This window comes from Alligator mississippiensis, chromosome 1 (assembly GCF_030867095.1).
Source record: "Alligator mississippiensis isolate rAllMis1 chromosome 1, rAllMis1, whole genome shotgun sequence".
NCBI classification, from domain to species: Eukaryota; Metazoa; Chordata; order Crocodylia; family Alligatoridae; genus Alligator; species Alligator mississippiensis.
Genome location: NC_081824.1, coordinates 429,622,330 through 429,637,160, shown reverse-complemented (window position 1 = coordinate 429,637,160; position 14,831 = coordinate 429,622,330). Strand labels below are relative to the sequence as shown.

The 14,831-nt window shown below is 44.3% G+C and overlaps 1 protein-coding gene across 4 annotated transcripts in view; it reads right to left on the bottom strand.

Moving 5' to 3' along the window:
- Nucleotides 1–3,485, bottom strand: part of ATP8A2 (ATPase phospholipid transporting 8A2) — a 555,201-nt gene extending 551,716 nt beyond the window's left edge. For 3 of the 4 annotated variants that reach the window (XM_014595931.3, XM_059720367.1, XM_059720374.1), the window contains exon 1: nucleotides 3,405–3,485. The gene's annotated coding sequence lies outside the window, so the exon portion shown is untranslated. The remainder of the gene's footprint in view (nucleotides 1–3,404) is intronic. The other variant, XM_059720356.1, reaches the window with a different exon arrangement.
- Nucleotides 3,486–14,831: the final 11,346 nt, after the last annotated feature.

Below are 14,831 nucleotides of genomic sequence, written 5' to 3'. Positions count from 1 at the left end.
CAAGTTATTCAGGAGGACTGGAAATGGCAGGCAGCTCACAGAACCAGGATCTCATGCTGATTCTCACCCTCCCTCCTCCCCCCGCAACCCTTTTTTAACAAAGTATGTTCAGGATGTTGTTATACAAGTTTTGTTTTGGTTTTTTACATTCCCATTCCAGGGGTGAGGGTCCTCCTTCTGCTGCTTCTCACTTCACTTTTTGCAACTATATGCTATAAGTGTGGAGAAAGATTGTGATCTCTTTTACTGAAAGAGCAGTTTAATAGAAAAAGGCAGAACCTAAAAAATCCAAAACCCTATTTTCTAATTTCCCTAAAGTTCATAGGCGTTTAGATACAGGATTTTTTTTTAAACCGTGTACTGAAAAAGAGACAAAAGATGGCACTTATTTTGGCTTCAGCGTTTTGTGAGACTAGCCCTGTTCAGGCTTTCATTCAAAGCTCCTTTATTCAAATACACACAACTTTTTAAAACAAACTCTTAGGTTGATTTTTTTCCAAGCTGGATCTCAGCAAAAAGTTAAATTTTCCTGTGCATTTCTCTTTCATCTTGTAGAGGTTGTCTAGCTGGCAAGTCATCTACCTATATTCAATAATGCATCTTTAAAACCTTTATTCTTTTTTTTTTTTTTTTTTAAAGATGTCATCACATTTGAAAACAAAACTGCAGACATCAACATTCTGAGACCAACCTAAAAGACCCATTTATCCATTTTTTCTCCACTCTTTCTGGTCTTGAAAGCTTGTTGGCCAGATCCTTAGCTGGTATAAACTGGCAAGAGTCCACTGAAGTCAGTGGAGCTATGCTGACTTAAACTGGCTGGGGATTTGACTCTGAGAGTGTAAGCATTACATTAATGCTTATCGTCTTTGCCAAAACATTGCGTACGTTTGTGTTATTCTAAATCCTATCAGCTTAAATTGCAAGCAAATGACCTCATCCATCATCACAGAAGATAAAGTACATCCATACTGTACCAGACCGAAATATGTATGTTGTACTCTTACTACCCCTCCACAATACCAACATTGCTCTACTGGAACTGCTCCCTGTCTTAGCTTGTTCTGGTGTTACAAGGCTTCTTAAGACACTGTTCTCCAGTACCATTCAGGCTATAGAGGATTTAGATGAAGTACCACATCTGTACTTCAGCACTGGCTGATGAGTCAGTCCATCAATACCAGCACAGAAGATACAGTACCATCATCTATCATCCCTTGCCTCCAAAAATTACATAATGTGTGTTTACTCAGTTATGGGGTATATCAAGTTACTTTTCCTAGAAGTAGGATGAACGCAGCTATTTCAGCATTTTTTCCCCTCTTGACCTTCAGAAGTGGGCCTGGAGAGTGGCATTTTGAACAGAATTCAAAGTCTTCACTTCATTAATTTTTAGAGGCATTTGGATATAGATGGCAGAACTGGATCCACCTCCTTTCAACACGGCTGCAAATCTCAGACAAGATGTGTACTACTCCTTTCCAAAGGACAAGATTAGTAATCATTTGAGCAGTACACAGCAGTGTCAAGTGGGATCATTCCTGTATTCCATTAAAGTGAATGGGAATATTGGTGTTAGTGCCCTTTTTGCAGACTTGGTTTCCAATTGGAAAACTGCTTGAAGTATATTTTCTCTATTAACAAGCACACCTGTATGACTCAACCACCATTTAAAACCTAAGCATACCACCTGAAAGTCAACCCCATTTTAATGGACTACTTTAAAGAATTTCAATACACCTTTGTTCAGTCTTTATTACAAAGAGACCAGGCATTAGGCAACTGGTCATCCTCGCCTCTTAGCTATTTTTCTCAGACTAGCTTCCTCAAGGGAATGGCTCTTCATCCTGGAAACTCAACCAACTACCTTCTTTAGTCTTCTACACAGTGTACTATTGCTTAGAGCAGGGGTCAGCAACCCCTGGCACACGTGCTGAACATGGCACTTGAGGCCATTTTGCTCAGCACATGACTGCCAGCCTGGGCTCTAGGCAGCTGCTGCCAGCCACGGAGCCCAGGCTGCTCCCAGCAGGTGGCTGGGAGGCTGCAAGCCCTACTACAAGCAGCCCGGGTACCATGGCTGGCAGCAGCTACCCCAGAGCCTGGGCCAGCTGCAGTCAGGAAGCTGAAAATAGCTGCTGCCTCCCCACCCCAGCCAGCAGGCGTAGTGCCGGCCACCTCCCAGCCCTAGCCACAGCTCCAGGCAGGCAGCAGGTGAAAGCGATGCTCCCCACCATGCTGCCCTCCCCCACCACCTCTGCAGAGCAGCATGTGTAACCTGGCATGGCAGGACACTGGGGAGGCACATGAAAGCTGCCTGCTGCTCTGGCCACACTTCCCCTGCAGGTGGGGACAGCAGCAAGGGGCACAACCCTGTGCTACTGCCCATGCTGCCCCTATGCACACAGGGGAAGTGTGACCAGGGTAGTGTGGAGTTTTATTTATTGTCACCAGGTTTACAATTTTTAGAAAATCTGGTATTTACCATAAAAAGGCAATATTTATGATTATTAATTATGCTAATATGCTGTGCATCCTGCCATGTACCCCCTGCCCTCGTTTTGTTTTTCTGGCATGCCAGCACTCCAGCACCTTCCAAGGTGCCACATTGTGGTTTTTTTGGCACTAAAGCCAAAAAATTTTGCCTACCCCTGGTGTAGAGCATTTAGTCTTACACACCACAATCCCCATTTAATACTAAGCTTCTATTATCCACGTATAGTAAGTTCACAAAATTGCAATTTCTCTTTTTTCTTCTTTTTTACAGAAATATTCCATTAAGATGCAATTAAATATTAATTCCAACTATCACTATCCAATTGTGTACCCTTTCCAGATTTTCTTTAAAATTTGGAAAGGAGGCTCTTAATCCCTATGGACAGAACACCTTTCCCAGCCTAACTCAGAAAGTCCTGCACCGTCTACATGCTTCATTGATTTCCCCTTACAGTAAACATATTACTTCCTCCTGTACTGTGCAGCTGTTGTTTCACTCCAAAAGCATACATGTACACACCCCTCAATGTACTATATAATGGAATAGCTGATAAAATGGGATCTGCTATTTTTTTAAATAAGACTATATAACCTTGCGTAACCACAACCTATGCTTTTTGAGCACATAGAATTTTCTTTTATATTTTATCACATATTTTCTGGGGAATATTTGGCCACAGCAAGAATCAGTCTCAAAGGATACAGCACTGGACTGAAAATCAAACTGGGCATTCCTGTATGACCTTGACCAAGTTGCTTTACTTATCCGTGTTTCAGCTCCTCACTCTCTAAAGCAGGGTAACGTTGCCTGCCTTAAAGGGATGCTACAAGCCTCAGTCCATTAATGTATCTAAAGTGCTTTGAGATCTTCAGAAAAAAAATGTTATAAAAGCTTAGAAATAACATACCTTAATGAAATTCAGTCACAGGTCTGACATATACTGAAGCTTAAGAAATCTTACAACCACTCCCCTAACCCACCAATTTCAATGCCCCTCTCCTCCTATATAATTACTCACCTGACCCCTGTCAGCCTATAAACCTAAGAACAGCTGCTCAGCTTCTTTGTTAGCTTTAGTAGTGTTGTGATGATGATTCATGCTAGCTGAGGACCAGTTAGCCACTATCTATAATTGCAATGTCATATATTCATTTCTAAGGTTTTTTGGGTTTTCTTAACTATTGTTTTTTTAAATGTATAACTTGTTTTTGTTTGTTCTCTCTTTTTATCTCATTGTTCCTAATTGTATTGGAGTTAATGGTCTTTTTCTTATCTACAAGTTCTTTGTAATCTCTCTGATTCTAATAACATCTCATATCTCTGCCTATATTTGGATCTTTCCTAGTTGAGTTCATATTTCAGAGTATAGTCCTTGATATCTTAATTGGCTTCTTATTCTTTGATTCCTCTGTGCCTTCTTCTGTAAGAATCCCTTTGTCATTTCATAAGGAAACAATCAATGTTCCTTTTGAATTGTCCATCACCTATTTTTGTCTCTCTTGCCTATTAGACACTTCTGAAATGTTTCCCTGCTTTCCCTTTGACCTTATTCCTAATTATTTCCTTTCCAGCTTCAGTTCTATCTTTCTAATCCAATTCTATTTTTGGTCCTAGTCTGAGCCATAACACCGTCCCAGGGCTGAGGCATCAATCTTCTTATTGTAGTTTCCCTGCAGTTAATTTATTAGCCTACCTCTTTCAGATTTTGGCCTCTGAGAAGTGACAAGCCTGGTTATTCCTGGAATTCCTTATACTATGATCAAATCACTGACTTAGAAAAAGGCAGGTCAATTCAGTAAAAGAAATAACTTAAATATTGATGGAAAAGTAGGTTCTAGAAAGCAACCATATTTGCTTCTTACTCTGCCCCACAAGACTCCCTTTGTGAAATAAATGATTGAAACAAACACAAATATCACTTATGCTTACTTCTTTGCAATGGATCCAATTTTTCCTCCCACATTTGCTTTCACAAATTGGGTATAATCCCACTGGAGTCAATGGAGTTACTTTTAGTGTAAGACAAAATTCAATGCTGTTAGCAAAGCCAAAGTTCATCGTTTTTAACTATGTCACAACATTTCTGTAGAGCCTCCTACTTCTACAGCATCCTATTTTTAACTAACTAATCCTCCTCTTTCTCCTATGAGATACAAATATGAGGATATTATTATTCCTGTATTATAAAGGGAAGCTGAGGCAGAAAATAAATTACTTGCCTTAAACCACACTACAGGCCAGTGACAAAGCTATGATTATGCTGCCTGTTATAGGTGACAGAAGACAGCATGTCTGTTTCCTTTCTTTTACTCACTGTTTTTGTGACCTGTGAGTTGAGCATTAACCTTTCAGTACAATATGCCTTAACAACAGGTCAGTTCTCATTGGAACTGAAAATAATTTTCTTTCTTTCATTATCCCCTCCATCTGGCAGAAATCTCCCAAGGATGGAAGGTCCATCAGAGGAAGGTTGTGATGCTACAAAATAGGTGCAACAGCTTTTTTATGGAAGCATGCAGCGACTAGTATAATCCCAAAAGCTGACAATACTGGCTAGATGAGGGGGAATCTGTCCTGTTTGGAAGCTTTCTCATTCAATATATTCCCTAAGCAGGTTCCATCAAGAGGGTGCTTCCATCACAATTAACTGCTTTTCTTACAGAAGTAATCAATAAGTATGGGATCCAGCCATATCGCCTGTCCTCACTTGGGATAAATGTGCCCAGAGGAGAAGGGGAGTTGTAATTTACAATTCTCTGCAATGATGAGCAAAACAGAGCTGCCCAAGAGGGTTAAGTACCTGAAAGTTCTTCTGTTTCTTGCAGCAAACAGAAGTAGAGATCTGGCCATGTGCTAAAAAGTAGGGGATAGGATGCTCAGTGTCTCTTGACTGAAGCTCACAGGAGCATGTCCTGGACTCTACATCTCCAGAGTAATGAAGAAAATAGTTGTTTGTTAGGTGCGTTTTATATTCAAGAGATACCCTCAGGGTTAGCAGATGTAAGACTATGACATGGTTTGCAGAATCTGGTTCAACATCTTCAGATTCTGCTCTCAAACACAGTGGTGTAAATCAGGCTGATCCTGAGTCACTCAGAAATTACATCAGTGTAACTGTGATCAGAACTTGGCATGCGTGACTAAAGTCTTTAGTCAGACCCCAGCACAACTGAGCAGGGTGCAACGGGAGAACTTTGCCTAATAGCATTCAGGAGAAGGTCTAAAAATGAAAGCAATGAGACTGTAGTGCAATGTTGGTTTTTTTGGCCTCAGACATGCTCTAGCCTGGCCACTTTCCAAGACTTGCTATGCCCTATTCCAAGCATTTAAAAGTTCCCACTTCCCTAGGCCAGCAAGAACATGAGAAGAGGAAGCTGAAAGATAACTCTTCTAGCTTTATACATATCCCCTCAATAAAGAATCCATGGCTGTGCTGGAGTGGTAGTTCTCTAGCCCTTTTTTGTAACAGGTAACATAGAACAAAAGACTGCAGAAAGGACCAGGGGATCTGGCTCACCAAGAGGACAGTAGAAGCAAGAGTTCAAAGCTGCTTCTTGTGGGTACTCTTAAAACAAAGGCTTATGATGCTGAATTGTCATAGCCAAACCATGTCTGAGTTATTGTTACTGCTGTTCAGCTCCATTTTTACTGTAATTCTATTTTGCCTTTCTGGCCATCCTCCCAGAAAATGCTTTAAGTAAACTCCAGCCAGCCCTAAATATCACATAAATCTAGTCCAGCATTCAAGGATGCAGACTCTTATTTTCCCAGGAGCCCCAGTATTCTTTTAGTGGAAGTTGTTTAGGATTATTGAGATTTTGCTTTAAAATACACATGGTGCATATGCATGCTGCTCTGGGCCCAGTCTTGGTTTCTAACTAAAAATCCCAGCACTGTTTATTCATTTCACCTAGTAACTCATTCATCCAAAATGCATACACAATCATGGAATTAGGGGTGTGCACTCTGGTGTCCCCCTCCCAAGAAACTGCCCTCAGCACTGGACAACAGAGCCAGACTCCTCCTCTCCACTGCCCTGACATTGTGACTTACATTCTTTACTCCACTGAGACACAGTCTCAGTTTGAAAAGTACAGAGCACCTCCACCCTAGTCTGGTATTTAGGACACTGTCCTGGGAGGTGGAAAATGTGGGCTTGAACCCAAGTCTCCTACTTCCTGGGTAGCTTTTCTAACCATTATGTTATTATGTAAGTGGTGGGCTCAGCTTTTTCCAGGCATGATTTTGAATAGGGGTGGCCTTAGCTGCTCTGCTTTGTGCTGAACTCAGCACTCTGAGCATGGCTATCAGATTGGGCCTCCCCAGGGGACTTGTACTAAACTTCAGGCATCAAGGGATTAGCATCTGAGAGGTCAGGTGGATTTTTCTGCAGCTCTCTCCTTTAGACTTACTAACTCACTGAGTGTTTTGATATTTCTGCAATAAAACATTTAGTTTGTCATTTTTCCCCTTTGGTACAAGGGGCACTAAACTGCACAGGGCTTCTGCAGTATGAGAGTGTTTGTTATGTACTTGGTAGCCCAGGGGTGGGCTGAATATGGCCTGCCAGGCAATTTCATCTGGCCCACAGTTTCCTGCCAAGTAACTGTACCCTACCCAGCCCATGCACTTTGCTCCCACCTTTGTGGGTAGAAGGGCCCAGCCAAGCCAGCACACAATTGGTGGGGCTGCTGCCACTACTGCTGTAGCCACCAGGGGACCTGCTTGGCTTCCCCAGTATCCCACTCGCTCCAGGGACAAAGTAGGAAAGTGGCTGGGTAGGGGTAGAGGGGAGGAGCTGCAGCTGGGCAGGGGCATGAGGTGTGGGACTGGGACTGGCAGCAGCACAGAGCCCACACCCAGGGAGGCAGCAGGAGCATGGAGCTCAGGTGGGCAGGTTGTGGGTGTTAAGGAGGGTGGGAGGGTAAGAGGACCCCGCACACACTCCCCCCCACAATGCACAGCCCATGCTGCCAGTGGGAGCAGCAGCAGCAGACAGGAGCCCTCAGGGTGCTTGTGCCTCCTGCAGGCGGTGCTGCTCAGCAGCATGTAGTTCCAGCCAGTGCTGAACGTGGTAACAAGAGAGTAGCCTAGCCAGCCTCTATCGCATGGAGCTCTGTGTGGCACATTTCTAGCAAAAGAGACTCACTAGTGAAGACACTACAGCCTGGATGGGACTCCTTCCCAAAAGTATCTGTGGGGCAGTGGGGAGGGAAAATGCTGGCATTTTAGACACTCACACTCCCAGTAGAGACCCAGAAATTAAAGCCCACCAGATGTTTAGGATCCCAGAGAAGATGATACTGAAGACCAAACTTGCAATACACCCCGTGGGCCTGGCAAGTTGTGGGGTGCCTCCACAGAAGGCAGGGACAACCTACTTACAAAAAGGTGGCCTGCACACAGCTGAAGGCAATATTACCTATTAAGTTGGTAATGTACACCAAGGAGAACAGTGAGGGAGCTCTCGGTGGATGCATCTACATGAGATGCTAAAAGCACAGTAGACTAATTCTACTATGTTTAGCACATCGTGGCAAAAGCCGTGCTAATGCACTAATGCGCAGTAGAATGAGTCCATTCTATAAAAGACATGCACTGGCACTACTGCGCAGTAGTGTCAATTACGGCCCATTAAGCTAGTACCTGTTATTGCAAGTACTAAACTTAATGTGCTGTAATTACGGCACATTAAAGAATGTGTAGATGTGCTCATGGATGGTTAAACGTTAAAAGGATTGTGGGACACGTAGGCTAGGGACAGAAGTTACACGTAAACCGATTTAAGTGATCAAAAACTGGTTTAAACCTGTAGCAGAATAGAAGTTCAGTACATATAAACCAGTTTCAAAAAGGCTGAAACTGGTTTAAGATAAACCTGGTTGAATATAGTATCAGACTTAACTGATTTGGATAAAACCAGTTTATGAAACTTCTGTCCCAGACCCCTTCCCAGTGTAAGTTAAACCAGAGTCCCCCAGCATCCCAGCATACTCTGTAGCCCTGGGCCGCAGCTTAGACTAACCTGCAAAGACTGAATTTATTCAGCCTCAGGCTTTTTGACTGTCTGTACTTAGCCATATTGACCTTTCCCATAACATGGGGTAGCATAATAAACTGCTGTGCTTGATCATTTATCTTTATCTGTACCTAGAAGCTCACAGATTTGCTCATCCTTGAGACTCCCAGTGAATGATGTACTCACATTTTAGGATGTCAGATAGGATATCCCAGGCAGCAAGGCTTATTGCTGCCTTCTGCATACTCTGCTAGTGTCAAATACAGCAGGAAGGCAAACTCCTTTGATCTTACAGTGAAAGGAGTACTTCTGACACGGATTTACACAATGCTTGTCAGACTGGACCACTCCTTTAGATACGCTTAACTGCAGTTGCCTTTTGGTGGGGTTAACAACTTGTACTCTTTAGCTTGAGCTTTCTTTCCTTGGGGGTTTGCCCCCCAACCTGTTTCAGCCTTGTTCCAATCAGCAGGAAAAGGAAGGCCATTCTCCATCTTTCCTCTTCCTTCCTTGTTCTCTTTTTCAGATCACTTACTAATCCCTTCAGAGGGTGGGTAATTCAGAAGGTTTTGAGTGACAAAAGAATACCACAGTGACATCTAACTCTAGTAAGCTGGAAAAAGATGTGATTAGAGAGACAACTATATGCTGAAGTTTGAATGCTGAGTCCCCCTGGGTGTCTAATGTTATTTCATTGCAATCTCTCATATTTTCTTACTCAATATATTTATAAAATCAGAATAGCCTGCACTGTATTTTGTACCCCACCCCTACAAATACTTGTGTAGACTTAACTTCGGGCCCATTAAATCAGTTATTCTACTTTCACTGTTTAGGGATCTCCTGGGTCATAAGTCTACTCCCCTGCCATCACAGACTACCAAGTTATAAAACCCCTTTTTGAGGTCCATGTTAAAATAATGTTGGTTTCTTGCCCATACTATTCCTGTGGGAAGTCTGTTCTAGAAACTTGTTCCTCTGGGGATTCTCCATAGTTGCCTTCTGAGCCTTTAGGTTTGTTCAGGTTCACAGTTCAGGTTTTTCTTTGCAATCATGAAAACTAGGAACTGACTTAAAAAAAAAAGATGAGATCTTCACAATCACTCAATCAGGAGCTTGGGAAATAAGGGCAATGCCAAGAATCAGATTTATGCAAAAATAACAGGAGTTGGCCAAATTGATATGGCACAATCTGTCCCAAGAAACTGACCAGGAGCAAAATCAAGACTGCAGTATGAGACTACTGTATTTTATAAAATGTTATTGCTCCCCTCCTCTCGTGAATTAATTTTAAAACTTTAGATAACTAGACCCAAATGTTAAAATATCAGTTAACTAGGTAATGCCTAGTCTCTAGTACATGCAAAACTTTGGTTTAAAAAAATTTGGGGCCTGACTCAGACCTCACCTAGGTCAAATAAATCAGGAGTAATTCTACTGATTTAGTGAGATTCCAATGATTTTGTGTAAAATGGCATAAGTGAATAAGACTCCAATTAGTACATTAAGCAAGTTGATAATAGTTGGTTTCTGAAACCTCTTCATTGAAGTCCTTTAAAATTATTTTGAGAAATTAAAATAAAAGCATTTCCTGTGACCTCTCTGAAATGTTAGCTATTTCTTCTCAGAACCTCCAACTCTTTTAGCTACTCTTTCTTCTTTCTAAAAACTGATTTTCCATCTCAGTGATATCCTTTTAAATAATCTTAAAACTTCATGGGGACAGAGAGAGCGCATTTTCCAATTTTGTTGGAAAAACAAGCTTCTTAAAAAGAAAAGAGTGAAAAATTAGATTCCACTGAAGTCAATGGTAACTGGTTTTTAAAAGGGTGGGGATTTTACCCACAGCATAGATGAAAACACTCTCTGAAGAAAAAAAAAGTATGGTGAAAAATACAGTACATATAGTTGCAGTACCATAGCAAGGGCACTGGCACTAGACACCCTTGAACTGAGGGGAGCCAAATAAAATAAGAGTAATGTTACATAATAACATATAGGGGGGCATTCTGCACATGACCACACCGGGTACCAAAATGCCTGGTTATAGCTCTGTATGGATGAGAGGAATTATTCTTTGCTTGATAAACTCCTCTGCCATCCTCCTTAACTTCTCTCAAATCTCTTCCTAACCCTTTCTACATCCAGCCATGCAAATAGAACAAGGATTGCTTTCAGAGAGAGATTTCATAGACATTAGGGTCTGGAAGGGACCTCACAAGATTGAGTCCAGCCCCACCCTGCCATAGGCAGGAAGTCTGCTGGGGTCAAATTATCCCAGCAAGATAAGCATCCAAACACCTTTTGAATGAGTCCAGAGTAGGTGCTTGTACCACCTCTGGGGAGAGTCTGTTCCAGACCCTGGACACTCAGACTGTAAAGAAGTTTTTTCTTACGTCCAGACAAAATTGGCCTTCCAGAAGTTTGTGGCTGTTAGTCCTTGTTATCCCTTGGGGAGCCCTGGTGAACAACTGTTCTCCCAGATCCTGGTGCATGCCCCCTTATATACTTATAGGCTGCCACCAAGTCCCCCCTGAGCCTTCTCTTCTCCAGACTGAAGAGTCCCATGTCTCTCGGCCTCTCCTTGTAAGGCTTGCTCTCTTGGCCTTTGATCATGTGGGTGGCTCTCCTTTGGACTCTCTCAAGCTTATCCATGTCACTCCTCAAGTGGCAGGCCCAACTCTGGATGCAGTACTCCAGCTGCAGCCTCACTAAGGCCAAGTAAAGTGGGGGGATGACATTCCTGGATTTGCTTGAGATGCATCAGTGGATGCATGCCAGAATTTGACTTACTTTGCTGGCTATGCCATCACATTGGTGGCTCATGTTCATCTTGTGGTCAATCAAGACCCCTAAATCTCTTTTGGTCATGGTGCTGGGCGAGTGTAGGATTGCCAATCCTATAAGTATGATGCTGTTTTTTCCTCCCAGGGTGGAGCACCCCACACCTGTCTATGTTGAAAATCATCAGGTTTTGGTCCACCCACTTCGTGAGCATGTTCAGATCAGTCTGTATCCCCAGCCTGTCCTCCAGTGTGACCGCCTTCCCCTATAGTTTAGTGTCATCCGGAACTTTTCCAGTCCACATTTGACACCCGAATCCAGATTATTACTGAAGATATTAAAGAGTACTGGCCCGAGTACTGACCTCTGAGGGACACCACTGGTGGCCTTGCGCCATGTTGATTTGCTCCCATCAACTAATACTCTTTGGGTCCAACCCCGGAGCCACTTCCCCAGCCATCAGACTATGAGATGGTCGAGGCCACAGTTCCCCAGCTTAACCATGCGGACATCATGGGAGACCAAGTCAAAGGTTTTCCTAAAATCCAGTTATATGACATCAACCTCATCTCCCTTGTCCAAGCAATGTGTCACCTGGTCATAGAAGGAGATGAGGCTGGTCAGACAAGACCATCCAGTAACAAAGCCATGTTGGCTGGCACTCAGAAGGTTGCCTTCCATTATCTTGTTGCTGACAGATTCCTTGATGATTTTCTCCAGGATCTTTCCAGGAATGAATGTCAGACTGATTTGCCTGTAATTCCCTGGATCTTCCTTCCTTCCTTTCTTGAAGATTGGGACCACAGGATTTTTGTTATAAAGCCCAGGGAACAAGACTTGGCCAATATTCTGCAAAAATAAATCAGTCTTTGTCTTCAATCTAGGTCTGCTTATTAAGAAGCTGTCTCTTACTTTTCCACTGTTTTGTCAATTTATCTTCAAAATACATAATTGCAATTTTTTGAGTGAAGTCCTTGGGAACAGGTATGCGGCCCTGGCTCCCCTCGAGGAAGAGGCAGAAGAGCAGATCCCCAGAGTCATTGATGCTGCTCGACCTATAACACAGGCTGAGAAGAGGCAGCCCCCGAGGAGAAGGAGATGTAAAGTTCTGGTCATCTGGGATGCCACCCTGAGGGGAACCGATGATCCAATCTGTCGCTCTGAGCCCTGGTCATGGCAGGTCTGCTGCATGCCCAGAGTGAGGATTTGTGACATCACAGAGACCATCCCAAAAATCATCAAGCCCTCTGACTACTACCCACTGGTTGTGGTCCATGTGGGAACAAATGATGCATCCAAGGGCAAGCCAGACAACATCATGGAGGACTACAAGGCCTTGAGACACCAACTCAAGAAGATGGGAACTCAGGTGGTATTTTCCTTCATTCTCCCAGTAAGTGGACGGGGTAGGCATCATGAGGCCTGCACTGACATGGTTAACTGGCGGCTTCGGAGCTAGTGCCACGAAGCTGCCATGATGGGCTTTGGGTTTTTTGATAACGACCCATGTTTTTGTATGGAGGGCATGCTGGGATGGGATGGGCTTCATCTCTCCCCTAAGGGCAGACGTATTTTTTCTTCTAGGTTGGCTGATCTCATACAGCGGGCTTTAAACTAGCTTTGCCAGGGGAAGGGGCCACTCCGAGTGGAGAGGATGCTTCACCAGCATGCAGGGTGACAAGAGAAAGGGATGCCCAGGTAAGCAACAACGTCCTGGGAGTAGGGGGCCACAACTGTCCTGTGAGTGGGGGGGAGGCGCGTGCACCCTCAGGAGGCCTCAAGTGCCTCTATACTAATGCTTGTAGTATGGAGAACAAGCAGGAGGAATTGTGCCTCCTGATTGCGAGTAAGAATCCAGACTTAGTAGGGCTCACAGAAACCTGGTGGGACCCCACCCATGACTGGGCAGTGGGCATTCAGGGACACATCCTATATAGAAGTGACAGGACAGAGAGGAAAGGTGGGAGGAGTCGTGCTCTATGTCAAAGATCGCTTCACAACATCAAGGATTAGCTTCGGGTTAGAGGAGGGTTGGGCGGAGACACTGTGGGTCAAACTACAAGGGGAGTGTGGCGAAAGGGACCTTACAGTGGGTGCCTACTACAGACGACCCAACCAGGGGGAAGAGCTGGACCGGGACTTCTCCAGTCAGTTCATGGAGGGGGTTAGGTCAAGGGATATCATTGTCATGAGTGACCTAAACTACCTAGACATTTGCTGGGAGGAGCAGACAGCCAGGTCTGATTGCTCACGTAGGTCCCTGGCTGTATTACAGGACCTTCACCTTATCGATGAGGTGCACAGCCCCACTAGGGGTAATGCCTTGCTTGACCTGGTCCTGGCCACTGGGGATAACCTGGTGAGGGGACTGCAGGTCCTTGACCACCTGGGCAATAGCGATCATCACCTGCTGGAATTCACTATCCAGTGCAGGGTGTCAAGGGCTTACAGCAAGACTAAAGCCCTTGACTTCAGAAGGACTGACTTCAATGAGCTTCAGAGATTAGTGGGGGAGGCAGTGAGGGCCCAGAAGGTAGAGGAGATGGGAGTCCATGAGGGATGGTCATACCTTAAGGGGGCGATCCTCCAAGCCCAAAGGGTGACAGTCCCTGAGAGAAGCAAGGGGGGTAAGAGTGCTCAGAAACCCCCTTAGCTCAGCAAGGGATTCAGGAATGCCTGAGGACTAAAAGGGTAGTGTACAACCAGTGGAAGAGAGGAGCTATCACCAAGGAGGAGTACTCCTCCTCTGCCCGAGAGTGTAGGAGGGCTATTAGGAAGGCCAAGGCAGAGATAGAATTCAGGCTAGTGTCCAGGATTAAGGACAACAAAAAGTCCTTTTTCAAATACATTGGGAGCAAGAAGAGGGCACCAGGCAATGTAGGGCCCCTGAAAGACTCAAATGGTAACCTTGTGGCTACGCCAGACGAGAAAGCCGATATTTTTAACAGTTTCTTTCCCTCTGTTTTCTTGAACAGGGACCAGGACATCCCTCCTACCAGAGGTAGGGACAATCTCAGGGATAGTTCTGTCAGGGCTTCAGTCAGTGCAGATGTAGTTAGGGATCTTCTGGAAGGACTGGACATTTTTAAATCTGCATGTCCAGATGCGCTCCACCCAAGGGTGTTGAGGGAGCTGGCAGGGGTCATTGCGGAGCTCTTGGCCCGGCTGTATGAGTATTTGTGGTCATCTGGCCAGGTAGTGAAGGATTGGAAACTAATGTGGTCCCAATTTTTAAGAAAGGGAGGAAGGAGGACCCAAGTAACTATAGGCCTGTAAGCCTCACCTCGGTGCTCGGGAGGATCTTGGAGAATCATCAAGGAGCACATCTGTGGGGGACCAGCAGGGGAGATCATGCTCAGGGGCAATCAGCATGGGTTCATCAAAGGCAGGTCCTGCCTGACCAATCTGATTGCCTTTTATGACCAAGTAACTAAATCCTTGGATGATGGTGTCACTGTGGACGTAGTCTTTCTAGACTTTAGGAAGGCCTTTGACACTGTCTCTCACCCCATTCTCATCAATAAATAAGGT